We start from the raw sequence: 8,840 nt of genomic DNA on the forward strand, positions 1-8,840 counted from the left end.
GATGAGAGGTGATGGGGCTGCCCCTGCCGGATTGCAAAAGGCTGACAACCACCACTAGCGATCATGAGGTTGAGATTTGCTGAAAAGGACTCCATCGCGATGATGAACAATGCAGGGGAGAGGGGTTCCCCTTGTCTTAGACCCCGAAATGACTTAAAGAATCCCGCCGGTTCTCCGTTGATGAGAATGGAGAACTAGTTATTTTCCCAACAATTTTCCATAAGCTGAACCCACCGCTGATCGAAGCCGAATTTGAAGAGAACTTGCTTGAGGTAGCCCCAGTTCACCCTATCATACGCCTTTTTAAGGTCTAGTTTGATGATGAGATTTCCGCTCCTAACTTTTTTGTTGATATTCCGAATCACTGCCTGAGCAAGTGCAATGTTTTCCGCTATTGATCTCCCCTGAACGAAAGTGCCTTGCTCCTACGAGATTATCTTAAGCAATAGAAGACTCAACCGATTAGCTAACAATTTAGCAAAGATTTTATAAATAACATTACAGAGGCTAATAGGTTGGAAGTCAGCAAAAGTTGAGGCTGACTGCAATTTGGGGATAAGGTAGATGAAGTTGGACGTGAACGCTCTAGGGAGCGGGGACCTTACCAAGAAATCCTTTGCAGCAGCTAGAACGTCCTCTCCAACAATATCCCAGCATGACGAATAGAAAGTCGCAAAGAATCCATCAAGCCCCATTTGGGCAGAGAAAATGCAGCTGCTTTGACCTCCTCAAGAGATGGGGGGGTCAACAACCTGTCATTTTCAAGCTGGGTGATGACGCGGGGAATCGCCTGGAGAAAGTTCGGGTTGTCGTTGATGGAATCAAATTTAAACAGATCTTCAAAAAAGCGAACCGCTTTAGCTTTAATGTTAGGAGTAGATGAAACAGTAACCCCGGCCGCAGTTTTAATAGAGTTGATGGAAGCCCTTCTAACTCTTTCGTTAACCGAAGCATGAAAGAAATTAGTGTTTCGATCTCCCTCAAGCCAAGAGTTTCTGGATTTTTGCCTCCAGAAAACCTCCTCCATCAGTTGGAGGCGATTTAACTTATTTTTCACTTCGATAAATTGACTTGAAAGATCAATCATAGGTGACGATTGCATCTTAACATCCAGGCCCTCTAATTCTTCTTTTGTTTTCTGGATTTGGTTCAGAACTACGTCAATAAGAAGAGTGCTTTTTCAAGTCTAAAGATGATGTTAAAAAATGAAGTACATTCTAAGAAGTCAAATCCAAGCTATAGAAGATCTTAAGATCAAGCTACATCAAGTAGAGATCTCAAGCTTCATAAGGTTCAAAGGTTAACCTTCATCTGATTAAATGAAGTTTCAATGTTCATACTTCATGTCTCGAGTATGATAGACCTTAGATTGACCTTAGGGTAGGTCATTTTGAATACATAATTCATATTGAATCACTTTATAAGTATTTGGTTTGTTCGAAGACTAGTCCTAGACCTTGTTCGACTAGTCCTAGTACTGGTTCGACCAGTCTCAGAAAATCCAGGACCAGTCCTAAGTTTGTTGCAATTGTTCAGAATTTTCTGTTCATCTACGACCAGTCTTGGACTTTGTTCGACCGGTCGTGTGAACAGTATCGACTAGTAATTCGACCAGTCCTAGTTCTTCGACTCAAACTACAGCAATGAATCCTTGAGTCCCACGACTAGTCGTGGGTTTTCTACGACCAGTCGTAAACACCCTACGACCAATCGTGTAACCGTCTGTTTCAATCCTGCTTGAAAGTTCAAAAATCCTTTCATCTATGACCAGTAGTGGAGTACTCAGGACTAGTCGTAGGCGTGATTTTTGCATCTATAAATAGACGATGAATTTCAAAGATTGATAACTCAGTTCAAGTAAAATCAAGACATCACTCTAAGATCAGTTTGTGTTTATTTTTAAGCTACATTGTACTTATTTAATATTCTCTTTTGTTAGCTTATTTAATTAAATTTTGTTTCTATATTCTAATCTAAATTGAAAAGAGGAATTGTTTTATTCCTTCTTCTTGGAATCAAAATCAAATATAGCTAGCCCAACTGGTTTAATTTAAAATTAATTAGAACTTAGAACCATATTAAAGTGAGTATTGGACATTGAACTTCACATTCGAACTTCTACTCCGATTGGTTCTTCCGGCCTACAATAAAAGGAGAAATCCAGGTATTTTACATTTATTGTAAATTCAATTATTTTGGTTTTGTTTAAGGTTAAGCTAGAAAAATCTCATTATGTTGGTTATCTGAGGAGAGCCAAAAAACTTAGAAAGTGGGATTTTTGAATTGTGTAAGCCCATATAAAAGACACAATTGTGAAGGTTTTAGGTGAACCTGTGAAACCTATTTTGATAGTGAACGCTGATATCCCCTATGTGAGGATATTAGGAGTTGAGTAGCTGTGTGGCTGTTGTTTAACAGTTGGTGTACACACAGGCGAACCACTATAATTCTTTGTGTCTTGTGGTTTAAATGTTCCTTTAATATTTCCTATCTTTTATCATTCAGAATTGTGGGATGTATATGTGGATGTGAATGTTGTAATATTTACATTTCAAGCATTGTGGGAATGTTGTAATAGTTTAGACTTTACTTTCTGATATTTTCCTTTATTGTTCCTCTTCAGTTTGGGATATTAATACTTATCGTTCTAGTAAGATTGTCCTACCATAAACCCTTGGTTTTTATGGTGCAACATGGTCCTTAGAACAACATTTGTATCAGCCTCTCAAGACTTGAATTTGAGGTTGCTTTACATTTCTATATTGCGATTTATTTCATTTATTTTTTTGGCTATCATATTCTTTAGTTTTTGCTGTTAAAAGTTTAATTTGACATAGTCCTATTTACTCCCCCCAGGACATATAGCTTGGCCTTTTCAACATGATATACAAATTTCCTCTTAATCATTCAAGAACCTTTGGTGAAAGTCTACTGGGGTTATCAAACTCCAACAATTCAAGATTTAATCTTCATCTTATTAACCTACTCAATGCATTCTTAATTACATAAACTATCGCTTCCAAACAAGTTTCAGCTTGAAAAATATAAAAATTTCACCATTTCTGCTTAAAACTAAACTAAATACTGATTAGTTTACCTAATCCACACCCCCAAAATAAAAGTTACATTGTCCTTAATGTAAAAGAATTAAACATGTAATGCACATCAGATGACACAAAGGAAGGGAGTAGTAATGGAAAGATAGTACCTGGAGGAAGGAAATTTAAAATTTTTCCACATATCACAGTATAAGATGGTTTAACACAAAAGAAAACTAAACAAACTGAAAGCAAACTACCTTAATCGTAAATCATATAAAAGTAAATAAATCTAACTATACCTCCATCAGACTAGGAGATCAATCATGATATACAGGATCAGATAGAGGCATGGGTATGTCCTTTGAATCAAATTTCTCAACAAATGGCTTTAAATGATGTCCATTTACTTTGAAAACATTGCCATTGTTTGGATTCTTTATTTCAACGGCCCCATGAGGATAGACATTAGTAATAGTGAAAGGGTCGGTCCAACGAGATTGGAGTTTACCCGGAATCAAGAATTGTACAAAAGAACTTTTTGGCCAGTTAAGAATGATTTTCGAAGGATGTTCCTGTCATGAAACACCTTCATCATGTCCTTGTAAATTCTCGAGTTCTTGTATTTGTGATTCCAGATTTTCTCGAGTTCATTCAATTGTAATTTGCGCAGTGAGCCAGTGTTGTCCAAATTGAAGTTCAAATTCTTAACAGCCCAATAGGCTCTATGTTCTAATTTTACAAGTGGCAAACTTTCACATAGACAAGTCTAAAAGGATACATTCCAATAAGAGTTGTAAAGGCTATATGATAAGCCCATAAAGCATCAGTCAATCGGATTAACCAATCCTTTCAGTTAGGGTTAACCATTTTTTCCAAAATGTGCCTAATTTCCTTATTGGAAATCTCAACTTGCCCATTTGTTTATGGGTGGTACAGAGTGCTCACCTTATAAAAGATACCATATTTCTTCATTAAGTTTGCGAATGACCTATTACAGAAATGTGAACCTCCATCACTAATAATGGCCAGAGGCATTTCGAACCGAGAAAGGATCTTCTCTTTTAAAAAGTTAATGACTGTTTGATGGTCATTATTCCGACATGGGATTGCTTTGACCCATTTAGTGACATAGTCTATTGCTAGAAAAATGTATAAATTCCTAAAGGATTAGGGGAATGGTCCCATGAAATCGATGCCCCAATAGTCGAATGCTTTAATTATGAGAATGGGGTTCAAAGACATCATATTTCGATGGGACAATACTCCTAACTTTTGACAACACTCACAAGCTTTGCAAAACTCATAAGTATCTCTGAACATAGTGGGCTAGTAAAAGCCGTGCTATAAAAATTTGGTCGTGGTTTTTTTAACAAAACAAGTGACCACTACAGGCCTGAGAGTGACAGAAGGAGATGACACTTTGGTGTTCATTGTCTGGCACACATCTCCTTAGAATCTAGTTTAGGCAATATTTAAATAAATATGGATCATCCCAAAAGAATTTGCATACCTCAGCGAAGAATTTCTTCTTATCTTTTACTGTCCAATGTGTTAGCATGAAACTTGTGGTAAAATAATTAGCAATATTAGCAAACCAAGGTGAGTGGGAGACTTTAAACAATTGTTCGTCAGAGAACATGTCATTTATAAGTGCTGCCTCAAGGGAATCAAGGAGGTCAAGTTTCGAAAGATGGTCAGCCACTACGTTTTCTACTCCTTTTTTATCTTTTATTTCCAAATCAAATTCCTAAAGTAAGAGGATCCATCTTATTAGATGGAGCTTAGCATCATTCTTAGAAAGAAGGTACTTTAGTACCGCATGACCGGTATAAATGATGATCTTAGATACAATCAAGTAGAATCTAAATATGTCCAAAGCGAATACCATGTCCAAGAGTTCCTTTTCTAAAGTAGATAATTCACTTGGACAAGATTTAGAGTCCTACTTGCATAATGAATAACGTAGGGCTTCTTCTCTTTTCTCTGGCCTAAGAATGCCCCAAGAGCATAGTCAGATGCATCACACATAATCTCAAAAGGAAGGTTCCAGTTGGGTGGCTGCATGATAGGTGCAGTGGTTAACATGCCCTTGAGCTTAGAAAAAGCTTCCTAGCATTGCTCAGTCCACTCGTATGGTACATCCTTTTGAAGTAGATTGTATAAAGGACGAGAGAAGTGATTAAAAGCCTTTATGAATCTCCTGTAAAACTCAGCGTGTACTAAGAAGGATCGCATGTCTCGTATGTTCTTGGGTGGAGGTAAGTTAGAGATAAGATCAATCTTAGCTTTATCTACCTCAATTCCTTTGGATGAGATGATATGTCCAAGGACAATCCCCTTACGAATAAATAAAGTGACACTTTTTCCAATTCAGTACCAAATTCTTTTCCTCACATCGCTTTAACACACATTTAAGATTTTCTAAACAATCGCTGAAGGATGAACCGAAGACAAAGAAGTCATCCATGAAGACCTATATTGCCCCACCATGTTAGAAAAAATACTCATCATGCATCGCTGAAAAGTGGTGGGAGCATTACATAGTCTGAATGACATCCTTAAGTATGCAAAGGTGTCAAATGGATATGTGAATGTGGTCTTTTCCTGATCTTTACGAGCTATCTCTATCTTGTTGTAGCCTGAATACCTGTCAAGAAAACAATAATAAGAATGACTAGCTAGCCTTTTCAAGATTTAATCAATGAAGGGTAAAGGAAACTGGCCCTTTCTTGTAATGGTATTTAACTTCTTGTAGTCAATACACATTCTCCAACCAGTAGTGACTCTAGTTAGCACTAGTTCATTGTCAGCATTGGCTACAATAGTGATTCCGGACTTCTTAGGAACCACCTGAGTTGGACTCACCCATTGGCCATCGTATATAAGGTATATGATACTCACATCCAATAGCTTGAGAACCTCGCCCTTAACCACTTCTTTCATGTTTGAATTTAATATACCTTGTGGTTATCGAGAGGTCTTCGCATTATCCTCCAGATAAATGCGGTGAGAACAAATCAAAGGGTCTATTCCCTTGAGGTCCACAATTAACCATCCAAGGGCTCCTTTGTGCTCAATGAGAGTAGAGATAAACATACTCGCTTGTTCTTGCTCGAGGTGGGAAGAAATCACCACCAGGTCTGTCTCACCTTGACCTATATATATATATATATATATCAGATCAAAGGGTAAAGGTTTTAAGTCAAGCTTTAGTGCCTTGAGGTTAGACAGTAGAGGCACTACATCAATTTGGGGTAATTCTTCAAATTGTGGCCTTCACTAGATAACTTCAAGTACCGGCATAGTATCCAGCATGGTTCCCATCTCCCTAATTGTATCATCATCTAAATCATGGGAGTAGGCCAGACACGTCCGTAGAGGATCAGAGAATAAGGTCAGAATTGTTCTATCTTCTATGAAAGAATCAATCAAATTAATATCATGGGCATCGTCATCATCCTCTACCTGTTTGCTCATATTAAAAAAGATATTGAGCTCTAACGTCATATTTCCAAAAGAAAAATTCATGACTCCATTCCTACAATTAATGATTGCATTTAATGTGGCAAGGAATGGGTGACCAAGATTGACTGGAATTTGAGTGCTCGTGTCCATGATAAGTTGAGTATCTAGGATAATAAAATCTACTGGGTAGTAGAATTTGTCAACTTGGACCAATACATCCTCAATTATCCCTCTCGGTACACGAACTAAGCGATCGGGAAGTTGTAATGTGGTTCGGGTGGGTTTTAATTCACTAAAACCCAGTTGTTCGTAGGCCAAGTATAGGATCAGATTTACGCTCGCTCCTAAGTCAAGAAGTGTGTGCTCTATCCGATAATTCCCAATTACACAAGCGATGGTTCGACTACCAGGATGTTTGTACTTTTGTGGCACATATTGCTTTAGGATGGCACTCACTTTTTCTGTTAAGAAGATTTTCTTTTGAATATTTTACCATCTTTTGGTCGTACATAAGTATTTCAGAAATTTGGCAAATGAAGGTATTTGTTTAACGACATCCAGTATAGGAATGTTAACCTTCACTTGTTCCAGCACCTCTAAAATGTCCTAAGAGTTAGAGAGAGGTTTTGGTGCAATCAACCATTTTAGAAATGGAGCAATCAGCTTGCCTTAAGGTTCCAGTTCTAAATCTTGTGAAGTAGTGCTAGATCTATCATTGTTGTCCTCTTCCGAGTCCTTAGACTTTTCAATCCTAACCGAAATGGTTTTATCAATGGTCTTCCCACTCCTCAGAGTGATGATAGATTTAGCTTGCTCCATCCGATTTGAAGAGTTTGGGTCACCGACCTCATATTATTGTTTTAGATTGGGAAGAGGTTGAGATGAAAGGCTTCCTTTTTCTCCAATCGTATTTTTTGTCTCAAGCCCTTGTATGGCCTTTGTAAGGTCTTAAAAGGCTTGTAGCATACCCTGATTGAAAAGTTCTTGATTTTCAAGATACTTTAGAACCGGATCCTCTTGAGGTTTCCCTTGATTTAGAATTTGATTAGAGAATCCTTGAGGAGTAGCAGTTTGTCCATTCCTCCAACTGAAATTTTGATGATTTCTCGAACTAGGATTGTAAGTATTGGAGGTGGGTCCATTGAAAGGCCTCTGGTAATTGTTTAAGATATTCGATTGCTCATTTAGAATTTCTTGAAAAGCAAGTATTGTTGGACAATTTTCAGTTGTATGAATATTGTAAGCACAAATACCACAAACAGCTTCCTTAGCCTTATCCTTTTTAAGTTTCATGGCCTCGAGTTTCCGTATGAGATTAGCCACTTTAGCACTTATATCAACTTCCTCTTTTAGAAGATATATTCCACTCCTCTCCTTTAATTGAGTAGGCTTAAAAGTGGTGCTAGGTTTTGGAGAGATGTCACATGATTGTGCGTTTTCAGAAAGTCTGTTAAAATAATCCCATACATCATTAGCATTTTTGTTCAAATTCCCCATTACACATTGTCTTGACCAATTGGCGCATAAAAGATGTCAATCCATTATAGAAGAAGTTTGTGATGCACCACATTTCAAAACCGTGTTGTGGGCATGAATTGACAAGATCCTTGAACCACTCCCAACATTGGAAGAATGTTTCATCTTCCTTTTGGGCGAAGTTCTTGATTAATTTTCTGAGGGTGTTCGTTTTATGGTATGGAAAGAATTTCTTTATGAACTCCCTTGTCATGTCATTTCATCTACCAATAGATCGTGTACGTAATGAATGCAACCACATCTTAACTTTCTCTTTTAAAGAAAAGGAAAAGAGTTTCAGCCTGACTGTGTCCTCAGACACGTTAGGAAATTAAATATGAGGTGGCTATGATCTCATCAAACTCTTTCAAGTGTAAATATGGATTTTCATATTCAAGTCCATGGAATTTTGGAAGGAGTTGGATCACACCTGGGTTAATATTCATGTTTCCTGTGTTTTCTAGAAAAACCATATATGAAGGTGTGCTTATCCCCGCCGGTTGTAAATAATCTCGTAAAGTATGAGGCGGGGTGTTTGATGCACCTCGTTTTTATCATGGATTTCCTCAACCCTAGTTTGAGGTGGATTTGGAGGTTGATTGGCCAGTTGATTGGTAGCCATAACTTCAGTTAACTTTAAGAATCTCTGGTGGTGTCTAATCCTGTGATGAATAGATAACCCCTCAACCAATCCTCCTCCACTCAAGAGACGTCTAGTGTTATCATGGACCTACTTGGGCATGAAACACTCTCAGCCCTCAAGTAACTAAGGTAACCTAAACCTAAGAGAGAAAGAGAACTAAGTAATTAGAAATCTAG

At 37.7% G+C, this 8,840-nt stretch overlaps 1 non-coding gene across 1 annotated transcript; it reads left to right on the forward strand.

Moving 5' to 3' along the window:
- Positions 1-8,080: 8,080 nt before the first annotated feature.
- LOC131234260 (small nucleolar RNA R71) lies at positions 8,081-8,187 on the forward strand. Its single transcript, XR_009165663.1, has one exon. It is a non-coding gene; the product is annotated as a small nucleolar RNA R71 (small nucleolar RNA).
- The last annotated feature ends 653 nt before the right edge of the window (positions 8,188-8,840 follow it).

Source organism: Magnolia sinica, chromosome 18 (genome assembly GCF_029962835.1).
Source record: "Magnolia sinica isolate HGM2019 chromosome 18, MsV1, whole genome shotgun sequence".
Lineage (NCBI taxonomy): Eukaryota > Viridiplantae > Streptophyta > Magnoliopsida > Magnoliales > Magnoliaceae > Magnolia > Magnolia sinica.